This window comes from Struthio camelus, chromosome 8 (assembly GCF_040807025.1).
Source record: "Struthio camelus isolate bStrCam1 chromosome 8, bStrCam1.hap1, whole genome shotgun sequence".
NCBI classification, from domain to species: Eukaryota; Metazoa; Chordata; class Aves; order Struthioniformes; family Struthionidae; genus Struthio; species Struthio camelus.
Window position 1 is genome coordinate 29,658,987 of NC_090949.1, and position 26,193 is coordinate 29,685,179.

A 26,193-nucleotide genomic window follows, 5' to 3' on the forward strand; every position below is an offset into this window, starting at 1 on the left:
ACACCTGTTCAAACTCTCTAGTTTTATTTCTTCTTTTCAAAGTTTTCTCTCATTTATGAAAAATTAGCCTTCCTCCTCAAATACCATTCAAGGAAAATCAGTGTCTCTTACTTCCTTTCTGAAAAAGGAGTGAAAAGGGTGGGATAGGATCAGGTTTTTTTCTGTTACCTTAACATAACTGCTTTTATTTTACATGTTTTCAAATAGCGAGTAAACAGTAACATAATTAACATCAGAGCAGTGTTCATTTACTATACGCATCTCATTACCCCTTTTTGAGGAGACTAGATTTGGAATGCAAGGTTATCTTCATGACCGCAGACATCGTGATTCAAGTCCAACAGCAAGCTTTTAGGAATGGGGCAGGAGAGGGAGATGGCAGGGGATGGAGGGAGCTGAATCCCCCAGGCTGGTACGCACTCTGCCCTGCTAGTCCCACCAGGTGCCACTGCAGATGGACGCTCCAGGTCACACAAGGAGGGACAGCCCCACCCCTGAGCAACTCTGGTCCCTTTATCCAGGTTGTATACCCAGCCCTTTTCTTTACCTTGGCCCCACGGTACAAGAAAGCGGCAACACCAGCAGTAATAAGAAGTGTCTCCTAGTTTTAGGGGTCACCTTCCATTTAGCTGTGAAAATGAAGAGCAGCAGCTGCTGGTGGCTGCAGAGCTGTAACTGGCTGCAGTGCCTAACAACTGGCACGTTACTGAACTCATCCTTGGAAAATAATAGGTGTTGCTGCTCTGATGTGATGCTACTTGACTGATTTATCCACATGGTATTTAAAATGCAACTGATGTGACCCTTCTGCTCCAGTTTGTCCATGAACCATAGATTTAAAATCCACTTAATGTGGATTTCTTGGAAAGGTGGAACTCCCAAATCAAAAAGAGACTGCTAAGGTTCAGTGGTTACCTGATGAACGTAACTCTGTAACGCCAGAGCCTGTCACGTGCTAAGTGTGCTGGATAAAAACACATCTCCACAATATCTCGGTTTGATTCTTCATTCTTTCCCACATCATGACCCTATCTGAAGCTTTTCAAAGCTGTGAAGCCCAGTTTTACAGATATACCAATAGAAAGAGTAAATAAAATTTCTTCCGAACAAGCTTCCAAACGTTTGAGCGTTTAGTCAGATTCCACCTGAATTTCAAACCCTTCCTCATTAACAACTGTGACTCCAGTTCAACATTAACCAGTGACTGCACCTGGCAGCCACTGGCGTTTAGCTAGTCTGAATTTCTTTATGTCTCGGAGTAGTGCATCATTTAATTTGTCATATAGCTCAAACGTTTGCTTTGATATATGGCTGAAAAGGATGAAAGGGATCGCTCATGACTGTTATTTAGTAAGGCACCTATCAATACATTTCTGAGGGCTACTGGCAATTTGAGGAGGTGGGAATTATGGGTAAACAGCAGTAAATATTAAAATGAAATAGAGGAAAACAAATGTTGCTACAACAACAACAAGAAAATGCAGTTTCAGGCTTTGAAATCTCAAAACTTATTTTCCCTAAGCAAAACTGAAAGAAAAACTGAAAATTCTAGATAAGAAAGCTACTGAATGGAAGTATTTCTTGATTACTGCTTTGCCAGTTACAAAATAAAACATTACCAAGGGAAAAAGTGAGTATTTGCTTGTTTTCATCCTTGACAAACTTAACACCACACGTCCAGACGTGATAAACCTTTTCGCTAAGAGAAAAAACCCTCTCCCGTTCATGTTTGCCATATCTATACTTTTTATTATTCAGCCTTTTCTATCAATAACTTCTAGCACTTAGAATTTATGTGCAGTATTTAATAAGAGCTGGTGTGAATGTCGAAGGTATCTTGGTAAGATGTTATGTGTCAAAAAGCGATCATGTTACACTGTGATGGATTAATATGAAGAAACAGCTTGAAGGCAAGGTATTCATCTTTTTTTTTTAATGACAACACTAATACATTTGTTTCAGTTCTGAAATTAATTTTCTAATAGTAAGAAAGGTCAAAATGAACGAGAGGCATATGAGCCTTTTTGTCATCTTTAACAAATTATCCAAAACAGGCCTGTCAGATCAAAAGGGATAACATTTTGAGTAATAAATGTTAGTACTGATTAACTGGTCAAAGTTAATTCTTTTCAGGAACTGCTATATGCAGAAGGCATAAATGCATTCATTTGATTATTTTATTTCTTCTATCATGTTTTCAATAAGGATTTCTGGAAGCAGGCCTACTAAGTGTTTTCTGTGAATGATATCCACTAAATGGAATAAACCGAAGGTATGATCTTCAGCAGTGCTCAAGTGGGAATCTATTTCAACAGTTAGACAAGTCAAACGAGCAGTAAAAAGATATCCTCCAGTTGATGTAACATTCTTGAACTCAGGCTCAAATTCAAGAAGCACAAAAGCTTTTATATTGCAAGTACTTTCCTGAATTTCAGCTTTGAAATGAAGTTTTTTCTGAGGTATTATGAAATGTAAGCAGGAGATTCATTGGAGGCAAAGCAAAGGGGTTGTTTTGCAACTCTCAGGGGTTTTCAGATATCTGCTTTTCAGTGGGATTATGGAAGGAGAGGTTCTCCTGAAAGATCTGTGCTCCTAAGTTTAGCAATGCGGTAAGTTTACATCCAGCTACATAATCCTGAACTGGAAATCAAAACAGAAACATCTGCAGCTAGACTAGTTTAAAACAGGTAAGAGAAGCTTTATCACTAGGGATGGGTTGCTTTTCTGGGTGTGTTTAGTATGTCAGAGCTTCTGAATGATCATAACTTCCTTGGGGTGAGACTGCAGCAGAGAAGTTCACTCAGGTGAATCAAGTCCATTTTGAGCATGATAGCCAACAATGTCTAGCAGATGTTACAGATTCCTCACCTTTGTCTTCTACAGGACTTTTTCAGAAAATAAAAATGTCCCCTTCTTCTTATTTCACAGACATCAGACTGAGTGGGAAAAATTTAAGTTATACTTAGTAGGCCTCAAAATTGTTGAACTAATTGTTACCACAACCTGATCATAAAGTTAGCATATGTATAACTTAAACAGAACTTTTAGGAGCCTGTGTTTCACAGATGAAAATCCAGCCTAGCTCTCCAGGGACTAGATGCGATTCATAAGATGCAACTTGCTGGCAGAGTATCTGCATCACAAAACACTGATCAGTTTTTCCTCCTTGTCCAACAATACCAGCTGGGCTAAGAAAAATTATTACCTCTCCTCCTGAAAGCCTTGCTTTCTTTCTATTCTGAAGCCATGACAGCCACAATAACATTATATCTTATCCCACAAGAATACCCTCCCTTCTCCCGGAAGTCTTGATTGTGTTATCCAAAGAAACGGTGAAATCGCCTTACAACACTGAATATATGAACTCCCTTAGGCATATCAGAAAGAGAGGGAAAATTTGGAATGTCTTGCTGCTCAAGCATTTGTACTTTAGGGGCATATTTCAGACTGTACCTCCACAGACTGCTTTTAAAAACAGACCACTGCAATTAGACAAATGTGTATTCTGCAGCAATACTGACTATTCCAGCATTGGCTTGTTCATCTTCCAGAGCTCTGATAGCCACAGGAACACCTCAGCAATCTTTAAAAGGGAGCTAAACTGATACTGACTATCACATCAAAAATATGAAAAAGAAAATGCAGGTAATGAACACAAACGATACTGTACAATAGCACACATTGCAAATGAAAGAAAGTTGGTTTCCAAGCCATACTGCATCACGTGATGGCCTGAAAAAGGGCTGCTCTGAATTTATCCCACACAACTACAGGCGTTTTCCTGGGCAAGCAATGTTTTCAGCTCAATGCTACCTTTCTGTCCGCTTCTAGTGACTCACAACACTGCTAGGTATACACTTTCAGAGAATCCACTGTGATCTCCTATCCATCTTCAGTTGTTTCCCCACTGGATGCAACATTACTTATCCAGCTCACAGTATGCCAGCCCAGCAGTGCCTTCAACAGTATCTGAATTTCTCCAATAGCATATGCTCCAGCACTGCACAGCTTTGCGTTGAGGATCATATACTACTAGCACCTTATAAGTGATTTCTGCAGAACTAGTAAATTGTGGGTCATGGTCCTGACATAGCACAGATCCAAAGAATTTCTCCGTGCCAATTTTCAGTCACTTATAAAAGGAGTCCCACAGTTAGGAAGTTTTCCCCTTAACTTATTCCTATTAACTTGTACTACCAAAACTTCGGGCAACACTAAATAAATCCCTTTCTTTTTGGGGCTTATATAAGTCAAAAAGCTAGATGAGAGCACAAAGTTAGGTGACAGGGAGGGGGAGAAATATGCTGGATTCTGATAATTGCTCTTCTCAGAATAAAGGGTTTCCAATTTATTACAGTCGGAAGGATTTCTGCAGCATAGAGAAGACTATATCAGTCCATACATATTAACACAAGATTGGGTTCTCTATTATGATACCAACATTCTTCCAAAACAGACAGCAGCATGACTAATCTCAAAGCTCCAGAAAAGAAAGCGTCTCCTCTTTGTTTGGCCTCTGAAATCTTCCAAATATTTTTTAAAAATGCTCCCTTCTCTTCACCTCCTCCCACTGCTAAAAAAAGCAAAACAAAAAAAAAAAAATCCCTGCAAAGAATTTAAAGTGAAAGAACTCATTCAAAAATAAAATACAAAGAGAAAACCTCGAGTGGTAGATTCCTTTTAACTGGTGAATTTATTCTAAAGTCAGTGTGGAGAAGTGAGTAAAATAAAGGTCAAACTCTGTGCTGGGAATTCCCCTGACCTTTCAGGCTGCATCCATCATCGGTATTACATAGAACGTGCCATTTATCACACCAAACAGAGAGCAAATCTTTAACTCCTTTTCTCTTCCCAACAGTATGAGGCCCAACAATTATTCTGATTTTAAAACATAGTTGATGTTTATCCAGCTTCTTTTTACAGCTCTACCATTTGGGCCCCTCCCTTCACCAACCAGCGGATGTATAGTAAGTGACAATACAGCAGGGAACACATGCAGACTGATGCATTTTGGGTAGATGGTTGATGCAAACTGCATTTGAAAAGGCTGTTGAAGTCTTTTAAAAAGGGTCTGCTTTCCTGCTGACACCTGGCCCATTCAAACAATAGTTGTGATGATCCTCTCCTGAATTCAGTAACAGATTGAGGGAAATTTTTTGTTATTGAGGAAGAGGGTTCTGTGCAAGAAAGTTTCAGGCCTTTAGAAAGCATCAAGGAATTATTCTGCTGTGCCTTCTACAGAAATGTGGCACCAGCTTAAAATAGATTTGGTTAGCATGTAAGGAACTCTTCAGTTGTGAACCCACTGTGGCATGGTCTCCTCCAGGCTGCGTGAAGCAACCCATCAGCACACAGCCCAGCCCACCACCGTGGCTGAACTTTCGTCTGACACCAACCTCATTTTCTTCTTGGCACTTCTGATAGCAAAGCATGATAGGCCCAGAAGTGAAGGCCAGAAGAAAGAGAATATGGGGAGGAGCTACTGCTGCAGGGGATTCAGCTTCCTCAAAGTTGCGGTGATCAAGCTACCACTATCCCTGCTCCCACGAGTCTCCAATGCACATTCCAGAGAACAAAATTAAAAATGGAGGGCAATAGGGTCTGCCTAACACAACCACACTGGGAGAAGTGGAAGGGGAGCCTGGAACAATCCCACCTCCCAGGTTTGTAGCTGCACTCCTACCCCAAAAGGACAGGGATGTCCTGAGAAACCTGTTCACACAGGATGGCTTGGCTTTCCGGACTCAGGTAATACATGACAGGATTCAGAGCCAGCCCTCTCTACCCCAGCATGGGGATCCAACCCTTCCCTTTTGTGCTGGCAGAGCACCTCAGCCCCCTGTGCTGCACTCAGTGTCCTCGTGCCAATCAGTGTCCTCTACTTGCATTTGATTCGCACATTACCAGCACTAAGGACTAATTTGGGGTCTCCTAAGCTTCCCTCTCACAGAGAATGAAGGAAGATAGGGCAGTTGCCAGGATATTTATGAAAGGGTTCATGGGGCAACTATATTTGTGGAAGGTTAAACAGCCTAATGCATGGTATGAGCATCTATGTCATGAATAAATGATTAAAGTCTCTTTCATCAAAATTCAGCTAGCTCAACCATAGTAAATAATAGGTAATTAGGCATCTGCTCATTCAATGTCCACAGGAAGAGGCCAGTTCCTGGCATCAGTGAAAAGTTATTTTCAAAGCTGTGAATCACCTACAGCAAAAAGGATCGGCACCTTCCTCTACCAAATTATGCTCTTCACGAGGAGGAAGACCAGAGCACGTCTACCTTCCCCTTTGTGCTGCCAGGGCTTACAAACTGACCTTGGATGAATCAGTTAGGAAAGGCCTGATTCAGTGAAAGATGGGCATGAAATGCAAGGTCTGACTTTTAAAAGGAGAATCGCTTAGAAAGGAAAGAGTGGGAGATTGTAATGGTCACAAAATAGGCAGCTTTGCTAACAAAGGTAATTAGCTTTCCTTCCATGAACTCAGTTAATAGACAAGGACAACGACACACTTATAAGCACAATAACTTTGAAGAGAGGTACATGCTCCATTTGATTCCTGATCATTTCCCTCCCCTCCCCCCTCAAATTAGGCTCACCTTCCTTTTCTATTCTCCTTTGGCTCCTTAAACGCAGCTTAGGACAGAAAACAACTCCACACCTTGTTGTGACGGGTATACCAACATGCTGCATATCCGGCTGTAGTGTGGTACCTCTGCAGTGGAAAAATCCGCTTGAATGATAGCCAGATTTAAGATGGAGTCTTTTAAGGTTGATTGAAATAACCCCAGAAGGATTATATTCCAGTAGGGAGGCTGCAGATGCATCTTTATTCAGAATAAATGCCATTTCTTCCTAAGTACTCTTATCTATTCCTCACACATAGCTCTAAGATTCCTTCAAGCAGTGAAGTGTCGCTGCCAGGCGACTGGATACCTGAAGGCCACTTGGCACTAGGCAGCCCCTCAGGCAAAATTTGTAGCTAATTTTCTTTTCTGATAGACCTTTGAAGATAGCCAGGCAGTTTTTAGTCTTAAGAATCCTCATTTTCCTGGGCATTGGACAGGAGAACAAGTCCTCAAAGGACACAAGTTGGTCACCCCCTACAAAAAATAGTCAGCAACTTCCCTGGGAAGCCAAATGAACTGTTTCTCAGAAGGTTACCGCTTCTTAGCACATCATCTTAATGCATCATGCAGCTCTCTATGCTCCAAATGAAACTGGCCCTGTGCGGTGCTCCCTAGAGTCCTGCACTCCTCCCCTGGGACAGACTGGATTTTCCATGGTAGTTTGCAACAGATTTAAAAAAGGACGGTTTTACTGAATGCAATATGGCTGTGAATAACATGGGTACTTTAATAAGCTGTGTGCTATTTATTTTGCTATTAAATTCAATCCATCCACTTTATTACATCTACCGTTCCAAGGGTTTCACCTTCCAAAATATGTCAAGCCTGCTCAGGTATTACCCAATGTACAGTAAAGCTGTTTTTACTCATATACCATGAGGTTATTCAAAATTACTTTAAAATGCCTAAAACTACAAGAGTTTCAGCGAAAAGCTCACATCCACTCTCTGCCCTTCTGACTCTGTTTGTCTGCCTGACTATTTGTCCTTTTGCACCTTCAGCAAAATTTCATCCAGGTTTTTCATACAAATCATGTCTGAGAATTGTCTCTGAAAGCTACAGTCCTCAAGGCCATTACCAAATGCATTTTTAAAGATACTGTAAGAGGAGAAAAAGCAGAAGATCTTAAAAATATCTTTCTCTTACAAATAACATTTCCAATGTCAAACTGTTACAACCAAATTGGCCTTTTCCATATTCTTAGTTTTTAAACATGATTCATTTTATCCTCAAAATTTTTGTGTTTTACTCTCTCCCTACTCTTTAATTCCAATGCCCAGGGACTGAATAGCACCATGATTAAAGTAGGACTACATAGCATATCAGTTACCATGAATTGGTTCATATGAATAGGAGAAACTTAAAATAAACAGAACTTACTGATACTGAAATAATAAAGCTCAGATAAAGCTGAAACAGGACGCAAATGCTTGCATACCAGAACTAGCTATTTTGTTTGGGAAAGTAACAGCCAAAGCCACCTAATTTTCAGATGTGTAGAAACCAAGTGTACCTTCCCATACCCAGAACTGATTGAAATCACACTGCTTCTCTTTCAAAGCTTCAGCAGGGGCGTAGAGAGCTATTCTAGATAGCTGGATTAGAGAATTTTGACCCACACGTATGTATACACAAGTCCACATTTAGGGTTGGCCTTGAAAGCCATTTTCCCCTGACTCTAAATCACAAGTTATCATTCTCCATTTGCATCTCATCATTCAAGCCACACCAAAAGCCATCCACAGAGCACTCTTCCTCAAGTAGAGTTCTCCTAGGAACCCGTCTATTCTCTCCTCATGAACTGTTTCCAACTTGTAGGCATCGTGACCAGGAATCTGGGGGCAGAAGGCATAAGAGAGCCACTTCCAGAAACAGGGAAACTGTCGTGTGTTTGAAGATCCTATGTGCATATTTACCTTACTGAGGACCAAAGGGCTGAAGCCTCCTGAATCAGAACTAGGAATTGATGGGACAGATAACTCCTTGGGCTGAAAGACTGAGGGAAACTGAGCAAGCTCCGGGTGAGATGAAAGAATACCCTGGGCTCAGAGTTGGAGAGGGGTTTAGTTAAACTTAAGACCTGATGTTGAGCAGAACTTCCATGCTCAGCCTTGACAGATGCCAAGCATTCAGCTAAACGGTTTTCAGCATAGAAAGGGAGCAATTACTGATTTTGGGATGAGTCTAAACACCCATGTAGACATACCTTAAGGTAAATAAATATTGCTTTGCCCATTCTTTGTAAAATGTAACAAATCACTGAGCAAACTTTCTTAGCTTCACCAGTGCATTACTATAATGACCCCTACCATGCTCAGGGAAGCAATGGACAAGTAGAAACTACACTTAGGAGAGCTAACTCAATTTGTTCTGCCCTCAGTCTGTTCTATAAATTCCAATCCAAAGGCTAAAAAAGCTAAAATACCCCACTGAGTCCTAGCGTGATTAGAGAGGGCATCAATTTCATTATTAACAAAGTTAGCCAGAGTACAGAGCCAGTCAGCTAAAGTTTGGCTTTATTCTCTCTACAGTGTCCTGAAAGAGTGTGGCAGCTGGTAGTGCACGTCAGCCAACTCTCCCTCACGCAAGTTAGAGAAGGAAAATTCCTATCAGGTCATCCAGCCAGCCCGAGTTCCTACAGGATAGCTCCCTACAGCTCACTGAGGGGCTCTGCTCCAATTAGCACGGACCCCTTTGATGCTAGCCAGCCTGCAAAGCCAGATGGCATCTTCTCCTTGGCATTTTGGGCCTGGGTACCCGGTGCAGACCACAGTGTTTGTAATGGCCTTGTAAATGGCTCCCAAGCTTCATTCCAAATGCTCTGGTCTCTCCCTGAACTGCGGCATAACTTGATCCAATCATACTTCTGAACTCCACAGGGGAGATGCAGATAAATACCTTTTCAAAATACATAATAAACAGGAAAAACAATCCATAAAGCGAACTATAGGTGTAATATATGTATAGACACATACATACACACTTTTCCTACTGCTCGCAGTGTGCGGATATTAATGGATTCCTATGATAAATCAATCCGAATGGCTAAAAGCAGGCACAATCATCATTTACAGCTTCTGCTGACTTCAGTAGAAGACACTGGCACTCTCAGAACTAAACTGAAAGCTAAACTAATATTTCACTTGGATGAATTTCTGTGTTTCAGACCTAGCGAACTGCATTTGAAGTTATTTTCACTAATAACATAAAATCACAATGCCTGTTATGATATAAATTTTCATCGCCCTTTGCTGTTACAATACCGCAGAAATCAACAAAGTCGTTTGCAAACACTCTGTACAGAATATCACCTTATTATACAACTGTAGTATATATCAGTTTGACTAACACAGCCAATAATTGCTAAATATTTGCTTTTGCAAACAATAATCCACTACGGTGACAGATGCAAAATCCTTGCAATAATACCCAGAGGTCGGACAGGCCTCTTTGCACTCCTCGCTGGCCAGCCCACTCCAAATTACACTTTCCAAGGGTCCCTGGAGTGCAGCTGCACGGCTCGCTGCCTCTCTGCCGCTCCCTCTAATCTTGTTACAAAGCAACTGTGGCACTTGGAGAAGGATCTTTGGAATTAACAGACTAGAACCAGGACGCGATGGGATCAAGCAATCAGCATTTTCTGGCTCTCAAAGAGAACAATAACAACAAAAAAATAGTAGTTTGCCCTTTACATCAGGTAATCTCTCTTTCACCTTGGACTCTGGAAAAAAAACAACCTAATAATCTAATAGCTGGTCCTGTTCTCTTCCACACACACAGGCCTCTTGTTTTTATGAGCACTGTCTAATTTGTCATGGTGGGACATACTCGTTCCTGCAGAGCTGGAATAATTCTCATTTCATGGGAAAACTAGGATTTTTTGCTATGAAAATCAGGTAAACAGATTTACACTATTTTCTAAACAAAGGGCCAGATCCCTCAAGGAATACTAGTAGATTCAGCACTTCTCACTTCTACAGATCTACTTTGAGTTGTCACATGTAAGAATTTAGGCCTCCAACTTCTTCTGTTAGCTATTGCCTTGTATTGAAAATTCCTTGTTCAGCTGAGCAAGAAAGGAGATAATTAAGTGATTTGCCTAGAGCTGTCAGGCTGGACAACAGCCCAGCTTCCTCCTGGATCCTATTCCCACTCAGGTCAGTTTTTGCAACTTTTGTATTTTTTGAGGAAAGGCGTACTCAGCCTACTTGAAAACAAAATCCATAGGTTCTTTTGCACACCATTGCCACTGTAGCTTTCATTTCTGAACAACTGAAAATTAGACTAACCTTTAAACGTTCCTGCATTACTTGGCAGAAAAAACAAATAAGACAGAAAATATACTCTTCCTAATTTTAGAAGCCTCCAAGGCTGACATACGCCAGATACCGACACATGACATTTAGTGAGTCACCCACATGTGGAATCCTGCTGCTCTCGCTTTCTCGGGCCGAGGCTCAGGGATGATGGAGTGCGTCTGCTGGGCGCAGAAATAGTCTGGTACCCTCGGCAGCATTTGGCAAACTGCGAACCTCTGCTTACATCAGGCCAGATCAATACAGCCATTATCAAGGGACATAAACAGAATAAAAAGCTGTCTCTGTTGCATGAGTTAACTCCAGCAAGAGGAGAACATCCAACTCCTGAAGGGCAGACTCCCCAGCAAAGCACAGGCAATAATGTTTCTATAGACTACAAGTCATCAGAGAGGATTAAATCTATTCCTGCTGAGATTTAATTCTACAGTGAGTATCCTGCTTGAGGAAGTCATAAAACACCACAAATTCGTAGCAGAAGACCAATACTAAAATGAAGGCAGTTTGTTTTCAAAAATACAAAACAATAGATTGGCTGAAGTCAGAACAGAAAAAGATTTTTCTCGATGTACGTCTAAGTAAACAGCCTTCAAATAATGCTTCCCTGATGGGGTCCTTTCCAGAGATGGCTATATTTCAGCAGGGCATAGTCGGATACATAACTTGCATCTGAACTTTGCCACGCTTTGGATTTAAGATAATAACGAGAGAGGACAGGATTCTATTTCAGAAAGTACTCTTGAAAATCCAAATCTAAATGGAATATTCTCACAGTCAGAAAATGATCATGCAGGGGATAGTCCATAAATAAAAACACTTAAAGCAACAGCCTATTGAACACAATAGGCTGGAACGTTAGCAGCATTACATTCTCTGCAGTGTTATTATTGAGCAAAAGCATCAAAAACATCAGAAAAGCACCAAATTCTAGGCATCAAAACATAAAAAGTGTAAACTAGACCAAAACATCATGATGAGGGAGGCAGCAAAGCTGTACTCACTTTACAAGCTTTTCATGCAAACCTTTTTGCAGAGCTCCCCTTTTTAGCAAAGTTAAGCTCATTGTTCCCTTCTCCTCCCCCCGACAAATGCTCCATTTCATGTGTTCATCTTAATTTAGACTCCTGCTCTTCATGGCCAAGCAAACCTCTGTTTCTCCCACACATAGAAGATGCTCAGTCCTCATAACGCGACCCCTCCTCTTCTTCTTGCCAAGTCTTGATGTACAGTGAAATAATTAACAGCACTGTCTCTAAAGAAGTCACCCTGGTCACATGAATAACCTCAACAGAAATGAAGAGGTTAGCCCATTCATCAGGGTACCGCTGGCTTTCCACGCGCTCAGGCAGACTTATCTGCATGAAGCATGTTCAGATTCAGAAAGAATAGCCCACAGCCCAGGCCACTGAAGTAACCCAGCTAAGGAATCTCAGTCTACATTGCAGCTTGCTATAAATCAGTTCCTAGAAGAGAATACGTTGAATATTCAGTAAATACGCTGAAGAGAAAAGGAAACAATTACTTAAAAAAAAATAAAAAAGAAAAAAGAGCTTAAGGACCTGACCATTACCAGAGAGGGTTTTTTGAACATATCTGGAGAAAGATTTGCTATTCCAGATGTGAGATAAAACTTCTGAGCTCTTTAAGATCAGTCATTCTCTCTAACAGCTAAGCCACCAGAAGCTAGTGAAGCTTGGGCTTTGATGCCCATTTAGGAAAACTATAATCAATGATATTTAGTACTTTGTAAGTCAAACAAGATTATCACAGTGATTTCTGTCTGGTTTTAAAAACCTATTGATCCTCAGGTGTCAACAAATAGAAGCCTTTGAAATGCTTACAAGATGGAACTAACTTCAGTGTTGCAAAATTCCAACATCAGGATTTATCTCCCAACAAGAAGATAATTAAACTTAAGAGTCAAGCAAGTGATAGAGTGTTCTTGTATAAGGAACATTCGCAGTAGAGTTCTGCGCATAGGGGTTCTCTGGGTTTGGTATGATTTCTAGGCATATACTAGTGAAGGTAGTCATCAGAAAAGCTTTAACAGGAAGAGAAATTAAGTCTTGTTCTACTGCAGCTTGAGCAACACCATCAATAGGTCGCATATATCATGAAAACCAGCCATGAAATGTAAGAACTTGCAGCCATCCAGAGACTGATTAATGATTCAAATAAGCAATCTCTTTGCATAATAGCACTTAGGGAACATTATAGACACAGACCCCATTCAACAGCTTAAACTGGGCTCTAGATCAAGAAAACATATGCAAAACTGCAGGGTTGCTGCCCGTAAAATCCTGTTAATAACGCTACAGGCATTAAGCTATTTTTGGTGCCTGCTAGTCTAAAAGTGTAGATTTTCAGGTTTCAGAAAAATAATAACTCGGAAGCAGTTCTGCTTCATTAAAATGCTCACAGGATGAGTTTTCAAAAGGCAAAGATCCTGGCAACTTGAAATCATAAAGAATATCTATTATACTTTTCAAAAGAGCAACAGTATTATTCGTTCAGCACTCTGGTCACCCACTCTGTAAGTAAAACCTATCAACCTAAGATATCCCCACTGGATTCATCAGTTGCTATGCCTTTCTTTAAGCTGTTAAACAGCTGCTGTGTTCTTACCCCAGGATTCCTGTTCTCTCCCAGTCTCTGGATGACACAGTAAAACAGGCACAAGTTGGAGGTAAGTAGGGGAGAATCTGATCTGCAGGATTTGGGGGGATTTATACTGTGGAATGAGATAAGCCAAGAAAGCAAGGGACCTACAGCCTAGTCTATACCTTAATGAAGTGTCACATAGACAAGATAATGGCATCCATTGTCTGAGGATAATTCTCTTTTTATAACTAGAGAAATCACATAGTTTGTAGGCTCTGCTGTTCCCATTCAGAACATGGTTTCACATCAGCTTTCGCAGCTTAGTGATATTGTATCGCTCTACACATTATCTGCATCAAGGTTCAGGTAGCCTCAGACACCATAATTATGGGACTGCAGATATACAGGATAACTGGAAGAGAAGAACAGAGCTTTCTTTTAAGCAGAACAATTCCTATAATTTGCCCAAAAAAGCAATTGTCCCAGTGCAGCCATCATACTACCACCCCTTTCTCCTTTTTTCTGGGAAGGGTACAAGACCCTGTCAGAGGGCAATAGCAGAAGTAGCATTGCTTGCAATGCAGAGCTCATATGAGAGTGGCTATACAGAGTGCATGGGTTGTGGCCAGCACAAGATGTTTACAGAAACAATCAAAGTTTTTAAAAAAAAAAAAAAAATTCCCCAAGCAGCAGCCTCCCCATTTTTGACAGCTTCTAAAGCAGGGATCTCCCAACTCTGGACCCAGTGTTAGCAGCCTCTGACAGATTATTCATGCTTTTCTGGATTTGATAACTTCCACGTATTTATATTTTTCTTTTTCTGTTTTGAAATAATTTATTGTTCTTCAAAATATCGCTTTCAAGCTCAACGGCTGCTGCTATTCAATCTTCCCTCATATAAAAATCATTTTAAACTTCTGGTCTTTTTTCTTCACCCTTTTCTAGAACTTGTTTGGCCAGTTCTTTCTGAGATAAGGTTGTCAGAGTTGTACACTTTACCCAAGATATAGGTAAACGCATTAAGGACCATACTGATGATTCTAAAACTGTCTTTGCCTTCTTGAGCACTGTCGATCATTGATAGGCTATTTTGAAAGGCCTGTCTCCCAAACTTCTTTCCCAAGTGGTATTACTCATTTACACTAGGCTTTTTATTGCCTAGTTCTTTGACTTGACTTCCTTCCCTCTCTCTTCATCCCAAAGACACACAAGTGTCTTTGCATTTAGTAATATTGGACTTCATCCACCATCCCATCCATCAGTATCATAAGATCTTACTACATTGCAACTTTGACTATATTGAATAATTGTATTCCATCAGAACACTTTATTCATTCTTTTTCTGAATAATTTATGAGTATTTTGGATAATCCCATGCAATCTGCACATGTAACATTCACCCATTGTGAAGACTGACCTTTGTTTTCATTTGCCATCAGTCCAAAGGAAGGCTGTCTATCTCATCCAATAACAGCTTGGGATCTTAATGTCTTTGAAGACATTTGGTTAGCAGCTTTGGCAAAGCTTTTCAGAAATTCAAATACACCATAGGTATTGGAATAGCTTTATCTATGCTTGTCAATTCCTGCAAAAAAGTCTAATAGATATGTGAGGTACAAATGGCCCTTCCAAAATTTTATGTAGCATTATACCATTGTTATCCATGTATCTGACTCGTTCCTTATAAAGAGCAGCTCTAATTTGGGAATTCCCTCTAGGCTCCTCACAGTGAACACCAAAGCAAATAATTCATTCAACTTTTCTGCAATGACCTTATTTTCCTTGAGCACTTCTTTTACATCTTGATCATCTATCAACCCTATAGAACTTCAGGCAGGCTTCTCGTCCCTGATATATTTGAAAAAGTTTTTATTATTAGTTGTTATGCCTTTAGCAAGTTATTCTTCAAAATTATTTTTGTCCAGTATTACTATGTTTTTACATTTAACTTGTCAGGGTATATTGGGGTTTTTTTCCCTTACTTTCCTCATTTGGGCAAGACTTCAGAGGGTGTCCTTTTATTGCTAATGGCCTTCTTCAGTCTAAAACTCAACTATGCTAACTTTTTATGAGACCTTTTTTTAAAGTAGTGGAGGTTTTTAAATGCGTGTAATGTGTTTACTCTCTGATGGCAGCAATACAAAAATGCTTTCCCAAGACGATGTTGTTATATAGCTTCCATGTCACCTGAAAGTGTTGTTTTGTTATGTTTTGGCAGCTCCTTTCAGTTGTTCCCTTTAGTTTTCTTTTCCATTTTGAAGTTGTTCCCCTTTTCAAAGTGTGTGTCGCTCTAAAGTACTTTTTAGCTTTTACAGTTTTACATCAAGAGTGATGAATTTAAGCATGTTTACATTTATTATTACAGAATGATTCTTTGACAGTTACATCTTCAATCAAGATTTATTCCCTGCTTAGGGATAAATAAAAAAATCTATCTTCTCTTTTGGGCTCTCTGATTTCTTGCTCCAGGAAAACATCGTTTATAAAGTCTATAAATGCATTTTCTATATCACATGACATTTACCCAGCCCCCACCATTGTGCTCTCGGAGCCCTCACAGCTTCTCTGATCTCTCTTAGCATGCTGTTATAAAGATACTTACTGTTGCCATCTTGACAGTATAGCTCTAATACTGTATTTTTTCTCACTTTGGCATGAAATTTTAATGCTTAGAGATTGCATGGTACTTGTTGATACAATTTCCCCCTCCTTTCCTTTTTTTTTTTTTTGGCCTTATTTGCTTCTGAGCTTTCTTTTTGCTATACTGTCACTTCTCCATTGGCTTGATTTCCTCTGCTATTCGTGAGTAATTTTATACTGCTATTCCAGGGCTCACTGATTGAGATGCTATTATGTCAATATCCTCATTTAAAATCAGCATTCCACTTTACCCGTCTTCATTGCATACATTGGGCTAATTGTCCACTGGCTGGGTAAGCCTCTATTACAGCTATCCTGCATCAGTAGAACAGCACGAACAGACATAGTTAGGTCAAACACTTGGCCAGCTGTCTGTAAATCATCTTTGAATACTAAGAGCTCTTTTGTATTATATAAAAAAGCCCTGGCAGTGACTTTGCTGGATACGCTGCCCCTGTATCTTAAAAGGCAAATGCAATCCCAGGAGGAAAATTGAGCTACGTGAACAAAGGGCATGTTCCCAATGCTGTCTGAAGCAGGAAAAATAAAATGGATCTGCTCATTCCAGGCATTTCCACTTGCATCCTGTGAGAAGCCCCATCTCTAAGAAACTCTGGCAAGAGCCAGCTGGAATGGACTGCTACGTTATACAGGAGCTCATTCCACTCTGTGCCCTTCAGCTCGAATGCAGACACTGAATGAAGCATCTTGTCAGTGACCTTGACTCCGGTCCAGCTTGTAGAAGCACTTGGGAGAGAGCAGAGGCGAAGGGAGAATTTTTCAAAGCTGAATAAAAAAAAAAACCTAAAAAATAACAACCTCAAACCCTGTGTCTTGCTGAAAAACAGAGAAGGGGAGGAGAAACATGAAACCAAAATCACTGAGGAGGAGCTTAAGTATGTCTTCCAGACTCGGGACGGATCTCACACAGCACTGAGCACGTCAGCCACTCCCTGATTAACACTACTAAAAAATCCAGCAGACACTAAAAGAGGAATTTCAGTTGTAAGACTCGCACAGAAAATAGAAGCAGAAAGAAGATGCAAGAGAGAAGGGGGAAAAAATCCATACTGAACAGTCCTCGTATGCACAGACTATGGAAAAAAATGTGTGCATAACATATAAAGAGAATATTTTCCTCCACTGACAACGGGCAAATTCTTTGAAGAGATGGCTCTGATTCGTTAGCAGGGTGTTGGCAGATGCCCCTAGAAAAATAGAGAACGTGGCTGTACGTCTTCAAAAACTATTTTAGGAGACACTATTTCCTCAGAGGGATGTTTGAGTTGTGTTCAGGCCCCTAGGCATGTCCCAGGAAAATACAATCACGTTTTGATGGTATAGCTGGTACTAAAGCTTTGATGGATAATATTTTGATCCAAGGTAAAAGAGAAGAAGAGTTTGACTAAAGGCCCTAAAGAGCTGTGGAAAGAGACAGAGTTGCAGAGGTAAAGCTAAGAAAGCAACAATGCTAGTTCCATGTAATAGCAATAAAACACTTGGAAGAAAAGATAACAAGGTACACAGTACATCACTGAAAAGTGGAGGTCATAACGAACATGTCTGCCCCAAACAAAAAAAAAAAATAGCAGTGCAAAGATTTCTCAGAACGGTGAACTACAGGAAAAAAAATTGTGCCCGATTTAGATGTTCAGAGCAGCCACCTGCAAGTGCCACTGTACACAGATGTTCCAAGTCACAGGATGCAAATCTTACTAAAGCATCTGAGGAACTGAAGGAGTTAACTAAAGGGGTACAAATCTGGACATATGATAGGGAGTCACACACCAATTTGTCTACAGATGCTTCAAACAACTGTTTGGGCAGAATGGGGAAGAACAGCTTATAACATAACGTATAAACAAAAACTGACTGCCATCGCGTTGAAATAGAGAAGGAGATTTTGGCTTTAGTCTCTAGAGTTAAAATGTTTCATTTTTTTAATAGGAGATGCAAGTTAGCTGAAACTGTTCCTATTCCAGATACAAACATTCCTAAAAAGGGAGAGCAAAAAACCCACACTCCTCTATGTCTGAGATTACTCCGACACTGACATGATTAGCACATAGAGTACAAATAGAAAAATTTGGTCGCTGCAGACACGCTCCCTAGAGAGTTTAGAGTATTTGACAAAAGTACAGTGGAACAATGTCCAGAGGTAGATTACGAACATGTCAGTGTGATCAAAACAAAACAAAAAAACATCCAAAAAGTCTGTCTAGTTTAGATGAAATGTGGCTTTTAATTCCCAGAGCTACTGCAAAAAAAAAGTTGATTAGCAGAGGGTGGCCTAAACAGCACATACCTTCCACTACTATCAGTTTAAGAAGCTTACAGTTCCAGATGGGACTCTATTTAATGGTGTCAACGATTCCTAAGATGTTACCAGAGAAATTATACATTCACTTTTTAATATATTTTTGCATATATACAGGTATGCATGGAGGCAGTTTACATATTGAAAACAAATCTAGGATCATAAATTAACTGGAGATGAAAAGGAAATCTGTAGAGATTTTTGAAACTATTCTACTGCCTCAAAGGAGAATTAACTCTCTATAAACCTTTCCCAATAAATAACTGTCATAAAACCCTCCAGTGGTAGAGATTCAATATCTCCTGTAGATAATCCCAACTATTTCTGCTGCAGCAAGTTTCTCCTAATATTGCAGGTGCTTTATATTGTCCTAAAGGACCATGCAGGAAGCTGCTAAGATCGGAAGCTGCTTTACCTAGCAGAAATATAGGGCACATTACTGGCACAAGAAAAAATGCTTGCCCCAGAACAAAGTAGGAATAGACATATTAAAGTTGAGTAGAAGAAACTGAGGAATTCTTCTCAGCTGTTACTCCTGCTCTGATGAGAGTCCTTTTCGGAAACTACCACAGCTAACAAACTGATCACGCACACCACATATATTCAGTCAGCAGATACCCGATGTACTTAACAACAGGCAAAGTTTACTGGCAATACTTAAACCAGGGCAGTTAGCTAGGACACTAGTAACTCCTCCTATGCCAGTCCAACAGGATGGTGGAAAATTGAGTCAAAATCCAAAGCACCTGCTAGCAAAAGCTGCAGAATCAGACACTTATCTGTACATTGCATTGTTAAATTATAGCCTAGCACCAGCTGAAGCAAAGGCTGCCCTACTGGCATTTTGTTGAACGGAGAATTTAAATAAGAACTATATTTGCAATACTAAAAAGTTGCACTTCAGTCAGTAGGGGCTTGCAAGGTGGAAACAGTAAAGGGCATTTCTACAATGGCAATAAACTGGCACAAATACCAGCATTATCACAGAAAGCAGCCACAGAGTTATCATAGTTGAACGTATATGGCATAGAAGAATATCTCTTTTAGTTTCAGGAGGAGAGAAATAAGGGGTAGCTTGTTGGTCATTTTGCCTGAGAAGAACTCAGAACAGCATTCACTACATTAGGGTAAGAACTATTGGTGAAAACTGGTGCCTGATGGTAGCTGTTTGGTGTCTGGGTGAAAACGATAAGGTACAAATGACAAGCCAATATATGTCAGGGACTATATGACACTTCTTAGTAGGTTTTTAAAATTCAGTGTTGTGTTAACAATGATTACTCGTTATTATTGTGTTCTTTAGCTGGGGAAGGAAGTCTAAGACCTTTGATAAGAGCAAAACGGAGCCAGGTAGTGCATTATGCTAAAGATCCGATTACCCTATGTTAATCTGTTACAACTCCACATACCAGATGATGCAGGCTGATTTGTTTGGCCCTGAGTGATTTCTGAGCAATCTCAAACCTCAACTCACAGCCTTTCCAAACATTTATTAGCATTCAGTCTGGCTTCAGCTGGAATGAGACTCAGCTTATAATTTTGCAATAAAATATATTCCAGTTTGTTGCTCCAATTCATACCAGAAATAGGGGAGACGATGAAGGAAGAAAAAATATTCTGAGCAGAAAACAATTGCTTCCAATCATTCAAATGTTAGATTAGATAATATTATTTGAGGACTTATAGTGTAAGAAGCCTAAGTGTGCAATTTTGATACAAAACTCTTTCAAAATCTATTATTATACTTTATTTGTCAACTACCCAGTATCACATTGATGATAATACTAATAACATCATTTCACAAGATGAGAGGAAGTAGAGACTCTAAGATTGACATAATTTGCAGAACTGAAAAACAGAAAATTTATGTCACGCTCTAGCAAAGTACATGCATCTCGGAGGCCACATTTTTCTTAATGTGAAGTTGTCTGGTGAAGAATGTAGCACTGCACAAAGGCAGAGAGGATGGGACATCACTAAAGCAGTGCTGCTATTAAGGGATAGTTGCAAGCTGTAAAATATTTGTTACAGGTTGTCACCTACTTTTCCACTGAACCAGAATGCTTTCTTCAAAACATAGCCTGCCTTTATCACCAGGCACACTAAAAAAAAACCAAAAATCCTGATTTCCATCACTACAAAAAGTTCAGAATAACCAAGAAGGTCGAGGTTTGGATCTGCAGCATATATAGCATTTCCCTAGCATAGCTACACTTTGAACATACCTCCTGTATGCTCAAAATTATTGCCCTTGATAGTACATTCCAGCTGCTGCAACTAAAATCCTATGAAAGAGCAGGTTGAATGACAGTGGTGACTGCAGCCAGTCTAAACAGTGTCAGCCAATGAAAAAAAAAGTTGAGGAAATGGGTCTGGGGTGGTAGGAACATGCATAATTTCCTGACAGCAATGAATAGAGCTGGGTAAGAGAATGGGAGAAGCACAGTAGTGAGGCTGGCAGTAACTGGGGAATAGGAAAAAGAAAGGTCCAAAGGCACAAAAGAAGACAGAGAAACAAAAGTTGAAAAGAAAGGCAGTCTATGTAAGCACAGGGAAAGTCAGGGCCCAAACTCTTTCACAACACAGATGGGAAAAGCTAGAAAGACCACTTAGCTGGCTGAGCAATACAGTCAATTCTAATAAGTTAGGAACTGCCAGTGAGGGAACACTCTTCCTCTCAACTGGCTATGCTAACCTCATTCGGACACCACTCAACATCCAAACTCATTTTCTGGTATCTGGGATTATCAGCAAAGAAAGCAACAAGCTGGAACACAAAGATCAGTTCTGGCTTTTTCCCCACACCGAGCTGCTTCTACCCTTTCTGCAGCGGTGAAGGTACATGTTGTACTGAAGGGAGCTAGCCCCAGTGAAAAATATCCATCTGCCTCTGAAAGAGAGTCTAGAGATGGCTGATAACACAGAATCAGCAAAGAGTGTGTGTTCAATATGTTTGAAGGAAGATAGCTTTTCTTGGAGAGGAATGCAGTCGTCTGCTGAAGAATCCAGAGTAACATTGGCTTATCAGATAAGTTAATTCGTCTGTAGTGTTACTTCTTGCACACCCAACTTCACACCCAAGCTTACGTGGGGTGGAATCAAGGCCTCCTCAGAAGCAGCAAAATTGGAAAAATATCACTTTTTTATTCAAGTCTAAGTCTATGCACAAAGGATATTTAAAAAGCTTCTCAAAACTACAAAAGGCATCATTTGGCCTTAAATGTCCCCTCTCATGTCTGAAATTTTATATTTACTCATTCTTTCTTATTACTATTTTTGTTGTCAGCAGACACCCACAAACCTGCAGACAAAGTGCCTCTTTCCCTCTCTCATGCCAGTCCATAGCAATAGTAGGTCGCCAACCTCTGTCAGTTAATTCACATGGCAGATGCCTGTGTGGGGAATCTAAAGGTTGCAGTCCAACTGATGACTCAGATTTCAGCATGTTGGGGCTTTATTACAGTTGTATGTTTTGTTCTGAATCAAAGAAAACTTTCTCCCAAAATGGTATTAGAAGTATGCAAAGCCTGCAATATCAAGCACTCCAAAGTCAGGAATGACAGGGGAAAAGGGAAGTTGCAACTATAATACATGTATGCATGACAAAGGAAATGACAATTAAGGAGCATCCCAGGTGACTGGGCTTTTTTTTTTTTTTTTTTGGATAGGTCTCCAGGTCACGCAGAGCGCAAGGTGAATAGCCCCTAATACAGGAATCATTTGCACACAGGACTTCAGCTTCAATGACTGTAGAAGATGGAAAACAGGTAGAATAGGAGAAAGGGGGACACAGTAAGACAAAATACAGTGTTCCAATAAGACTGCCCTGGAGCACTGTATTTCATCTCTGTCTCAGCATTTTCATATGATGGGGGCAAATCACTTGTAACAGACTCTTCTCAGGCAGCTAGTAGCTGTTTATTCCTTGTCTTCTATGTGCTTGAGAAGGCCAAATGACAGGAGCAGAAAGGCAACTTCCCAAGAGAAGGAAGGTGGTAGGAACCAGATACCAAACGTATTAAGACTTGGTGAATGACACAGAACAAATGTGGTTCCAGGCATTTTAAATTATCTACCTCAAATGAGTAGGTACTTCTGACCGTAAGTATCTCTGGCTCTGCTCCCCATCCGTACACAAATAATGTGTTTGCTTCTCACAGGGGTGCTAAGAAAAATAATTAATTAACGCTTCTGAAATGCTCCCAGGCTATAGCAATGAGCAGAAATGAAAAGCCCACAAGGAGATTAATAATTCTGTGCTCAGCATAGGGTCTGAATAGCGCACAGTAAATACAAGGCCGCACAACGAACGCTGAAGCTAAAACAAAACCCTGAATAGCTAGCTGTTCATTATGCGAAAGTTTTCCATTTGGAGAACTCAGTGAGGCAGGGGTCCGACAGAGAGAATAACGTGAGCCCCTGTGATTAAAGACCATATCACAAAGCCCATGCTCAAGGGGACTGAACTGACACTGAACAGGCTACCTAAGTTCACTCATTAAATCCATTTTGAAGAGTTCATTTGCTCCTCAGGAAAAGTGCTGGATGGCCACATAAAACCCATCCAGCCAATAAAGCAGCGCCACTGTGCTCTGAGCCTCTGAGGCTTCAGAGTTTGTTATCCCAGGCATTAGGACTGTTTGATCTCCATAGATCATCCATGTCTTGAGCTTGCCACTGCTGAGCACTTGATCCCCAATCCAAAACCTTTAAGCACCCACCTAACTGTAAGCACATAAGGAACACTGCTGAAGTCAACCAAACTATTCATACTTTTAATGTCAGCTGTGTTCACATGTTTTTTTAGATTCCTTACAAAGGAATCCTTACGTTCATCCAGCAAACAGCTCTCCACGTGGAACATATTATTACCCCCAACCTGGCCCTGCAGTTTGGCTGCTGGAGTCGTTCGTATGAACGTTCCTTGATGCACTTCAAAAAAAAAATCACCTCAGCTGGCTTAAAAAAATACATTCATGTAGTGAGCTAATTCAATTAACCTGGTCCAGCATGGGTAAAGGAAGCATCTACATGAATCACTCTGGTAGAGTGACGGGGAGACGGTGATGTCTATGGGCAGGGAAAGGTACCCGACAATAGAAATGTCTTCAGCCAACAGCACAAGATCTAGAAAAGGAAATCTGTCACTTTGGTCTTATCGGCAACTGACACCACTAGAAACAGAGCTGAGAATATCAGCTCTCTTTCCGTAGGCCAAAACAATGATAGTGACTTACCATCATGAGCAATTGTTTCAAAATCGGTAGCATGGAGTTTCCTATCTTTCTCTCATTTCTTTCCCCCTTAAAGTTGATATGCTTACTTTGGAATCTGAAACACTTTAAAAATAAAATAAGCGCACTTTGTAAAACCTAGAGGAGTAACAGAACCACAGATGCCTTGGTCTATTTTTATACAGTAACTACAGTAAACACTTTGGACTACTTAGTGTTGGAATCACTGCAGCTATGGCATTGTGTGTCCGTCTCATCTCACTTCACCTATTTGTCTGCCACCCTCCCCCCTACAAAAGAATAAACTTTTTTCAAAGGAAACAGCTTATCTTCCATACTGCAGCAGCAGAAGAAAAATCTTCCTATATAGCAATATTTAAAATGCGGTTTTATGCTCTTATGGCAGCTAATTTTCCTTAAATGATTTAAGGGAATGAATACATCTAAAGAGTCTGCATCAAGCCATTCCAGAATAGCAACATGAAGCTGAACTTCCTCTGCTTTAAACAATCCAATCTCTTGTGGGCAGCTCCTCATGTCAGATCTTGTCTAGAGGGGGAAGGATGGAGGTTATTTTTTATTACAATATTTTGCAGCAATCTTCACTTTGCATTTGATTTCATTTCCTATTCCCCAGCGCAGGAAGCCATCAGGTGAGGAGATGGTAGCAGGACAGGCATGTTCAGATGCATAGTCCCTGATCAGTCACAGCTTCCCACACGCATTCACCTATGCATGCAGCCATGTGCTCCTTATCCAAAAGTTACATTCTCCACTTGGGCAGTAGTCAAAACTCTTTAGCAGCCTATAGTGGTTCAGAGCAGGTTGTTACTCTGGCACTCTATCTAGTGGGGATTTTATCCAGAACACTTAATAAAACCCATCACTGCTAAGGCAGGCTGGCACCTGTACAGCCCCATGCCCCCCTTTCTCCGAGGCAGCTGGCAAATCTTCCTCTCTTGTCCCAGGACTTTGGATATGATCTGTTCATACAAACATTATCAGAATCAGAGGGACTAAGAATCCACTATTGCCTGAAGAAAAACAGTAATCTTAGACCAGCTCGTATTGCTTAAGGTTTCTCAAACTGTCAGAAAGGCTCATACTGACTAGGGCACAATAAAGCCAGACATGAGGTTTTTTTGGTGAATAGTTAATTCACTGAAAAACGAAATTCTGAAGAGCTGTCAGAACTTAGCTAGAGGTTTAATCAAAAAAAAAAAAATCCTAACTTGTATTTAAAAAAAAAAAACCCTGAAAATAAAATGTAGCATATATGTTTGAAAGGCTCCTTTTTCTTTCCCTCTCAACAAATTGAACTGGAACTAGTTCATCTCAGGTTGATCACTGAGGAGGGGTGGGAGACAGAAATGGAGGAAAAAATAAAGATTTCTATTTCAGACCAACTCCAACCAAATATTTCTTTTGATTTTTCATTTCAGCCACCACAGCAAATAAATCCATCCTTCACACGCATGGCAGCTGAAAACTCCCAGAGTTTTCAAAGCTTCCCAGGAAAGGGACCAAACTGAAAACAAATCTTTCCCCAGTAGCTTTATTTTATGGCACTAACTTTTAGTTAGTGCCAGGATTTGTTAGGGGCCTTTTCCTAAACCCAACCTTCTTGTAATATTTAAGGACCTCTTTATCTGTGGAAAGAACTTTCTCCTCAAAGCAGCCTGAAAGCTTCCTCCATCATCCAGAAGGAAAAAATATCTTGTTCATTGGGGCAGGAAAGAGGAAAGACCAAGCTGGCTGAGAAGCTCCTTTCTTTATTCTCCACCATGAGTCACATACAGCAGGGCTTAGGAGCCTTAGTCACAGGCACAACTGTGGGAGCTGCATAAACAGAACAGAAGTATAAATTCTGCACCAATTAGCAGTCTAAGAAAATATTTTCAATGCAATGGGATTCCATCCCAAATTCAAGGTCTTATGTATTCATTTATCTTCCTTGCACCTAAACTCACTTCTGTACAGGTAATACTATTATTTCGGAGATAAAAGATCCACCTGGGGTGTACTGGCAGAATCAGGAGATGAAGTAAAGACATGGTGTAGCCAGGGGTAATAATCCACTCTCTTTATTAGCAAGCAAACCAGGTCCTTTTTTACATTATAAGAAAGAAAACAAAAAGAAAACTTTAGGGCATTAAAGATCCAAATGCCATTCCCATAATGGGAAGTACAAAGAGAGGACAAATATCAGGAATTCCATATAGAAAAAATAATCACCTATGAATTCTCCTCTTATTTTTTCCGGAGTGATTTTTTTCTGCCCATCTCCATCTTTGTTCAGCAGCTTTTCTTGGGTGCCACGTTCAATAATCCTTCTGTACTTTGATGTCAAACATTTAATAACTGTCTGCCTCCCTCCTACTCCTCTTCTCCATATTCCCCTGCAATCTATCTCCTCCGATTAGCTAAGATTTCACCTTCAAGAACACCTCTGC

At 40.3% G+C, this 26,193-nt stretch overlaps 1 protein-coding gene across 5 annotated transcripts in view; it reads right to left on the reverse strand.

Annotated features, from left to right (window-relative positions):
* The window catches only part of AGBL4 (AGBL carboxypeptidase 4), a 964,275-nt gene that overhangs the window by 135,174 nt on the left and 802,908 nt on the right, over window positions 1–26,193 (reverse strand). The window lies entirely within an intron of this gene.